Below are 2407 nucleotides of genomic sequence, written 5' to 3'. Positions count from 1 at the left end.
ACTTACAGACCTATTAAAGGGGGGAGGGAGGTCCCTTGATCCTATTGCTTGGAGTCCTGAAGCTGAACACGCTTTTAATGATTTAAAACAAGCTCTGTTACAGGCTCCTGCATTGGGGTTTCCTCAGACAGATCAACCATTCTACCTCTACGTAAGTGAAAAGAATGGATTTTGGACAGCTGTACTAACACAGGAACATGGGGGTAGGTACCGCCCGGTAGGGTATTACTCTGGATCCTTGGAGGAGGTAGCCAGGGGCTGGGGACCATGTCTACGAGCCGTTCAGGCCGTCTGTCTAGCAGTACAGGCAGTCAATAACATAGTGCTAGATCAACAACTGATTGTTCGATGCCCACATGCGGTACACACCCTCATGTCCCTGAATCGGGTCAGTCAGGTTAATGCAATACGATGGAGCAAGTGGCAGGTCTTGTTAGAGGCTCCAAATATTACCATTGAACGTGAAGGAGCTCTAAATCCAGCCACATTGTTACCTGACCCATCAGAAGCCTATATGTTAGAACACAGCTGTGATGTTTGGGCAATGGGAGAAGATGAGGGCATCAAAATAGCCGAGCAACCACTAAGGAATGAAGACCTCATCCTCTTCACTGATGGAACTTCATTCATAAATTCTAGTGGGGAGAGGAAAGCGGGTTGGGCTGTGACTACAGAACATGATATCCAATGTGTGGGAAGATTTGAGGTACCCACGTCAGCACAGCGAGCTGAACTGAAAGCTTTGGTGGAAGCCTGTAAATTAGCAAAAGGCAAGACCACCACAATATACACAGACTCACATTTGGAGTATGCCATGACTTTGGAAGGTTATGGAGTAATAGGGATCTTTTAACCTCTGCTGGCACTCCGGTAAAGAATGCGGATCTGGTGTCTGAGCTGCTTGCGGCTCTCCAACTCCCAAAGCAGGTAGCTGTAGTCAAATGTACGGGCCACAGCAGAGAGGACACTCCCGAGGCCAGGGGCAATAAGCTGGCAGACTGGACAGCACGTCAAGCTGCCCTGGGGCAATGGGAGGAGTGGTCTATAGAAAAACCTCTTCAGATTATTTCAGTTTGCACAGTGAACATACAGGCACTCCGGACGGAACAGCTCAGCGAGCTCCAGGCCCAGGCCCCAAGGATTGAGAAATGGACCTGGATGGAACGCAATGTGGGGCTGCAGAAGGATGGGACCTGGAGGTCCCACCTGGATGGGACCTTCAAAGTTGCAGGAACACTGTATTTAGGATGTCTTTGCAGATATTCTGTGTCTCTAGCTTCAACACAGTGATATATATATATGCTCACTGATTTTTTGGTACATGCCCAGGGCAATAATCATTATGAGGATTTATTTCCAGAGGTGCTAGAGGTAGTGTTGTGAAATACTTCACTACACTGGATTGCAGGTTTAAACCCCCTGCACTCTTACTCCTTAAAAAACAACAAATGCAGATATGTAGCAATCATATTGTAGCAGACACTCGTTTGCCTTTTTCACAAATGATCATATTTTTCTAGAGATTCTGTTTGGGATACGGATGTGCATTCTGACAGCAATCTCTTTCAAAAAATGATTTTACCTTATCGCGGCTTTGCCCTTCTTGCCTCTTTGGACAAGATCTCCATCTTGTGGTCGTTGTTGGTAATGTCTGGACAATATCTCCATCTTGTGGTCGTTGTTGGTAATGTCTTCTTATGCCCTTTTTTATTTCAATTCTCTATTAGTTGATTCTAGAATCTCTACAATAGAGTTGAAAACATCAGTTTTATAGCAGACAATATGACATTATTTATAGTCCAATTAGGAATTTATTACCCTGTTTTTAACATAATAACAAATTAAAATTGATTTAAACTAAGTTTGGAACACCAGGGAACATAAAAAAAGATTTTTAGGAAAACCATGAGGTTCTCTGTGTCCTATGCCTGTAAGGGGAGGAAGCTAGAATCCTTTGATTTTTCAAAATTTGAAAATAAACATCATATAACAACAGCTTTCATTCCTAGGAGTGAAAAATAACCATTTTTGAAGACATAGTAGTTTCTAAAACACTACAATGAAGTTAAAAACATCAGTTATATTACATTATTTTTAGTGAAATTAGTCATTTATTTCACTATTTTTAAAATAATCTCTAATTAGAAGTGATTAGAATTAAGTTTGGAACAACAAGGAACACAAAAAAAAAGATTTTAAGAAAAAAATTATGTCTTCAGTGCCAGGTGCCTGCAAGGGGAGAAAGCTAGAATCCTACCCAGGCTCCTGGAGCTCTGGCCTGGCTAAAGGAGGCCGAATCCATCCCCTTCAAAGCTCCATGAAAAATGATCATTTAAAATTTGAAAAAAAAAAACATCATATAACAACAGTTTTCACTCCTAGGAGTGATAAAAAAACATTTTTGAAG

The sequence above is a fragment of the Atractosteus spatula genome, assembly GCF_055471065.1.
Source record: "Atractosteus spatula isolate fAtrSpa1 chromosome 17 unlocalized genomic scaffold, fAtrSpa1.hap1 SUPER_17_unloc_3, whole genome shotgun sequence".
Lineage (NCBI taxonomy): Eukaryota > Metazoa > Chordata > Actinopteri > Semionotiformes > Lepisosteidae > Atractosteus > Atractosteus spatula.
The sequence above is the reverse complement of the archived record's forward strand: the minus strand, read 5'-3'. Positions refer to the sequence as shown.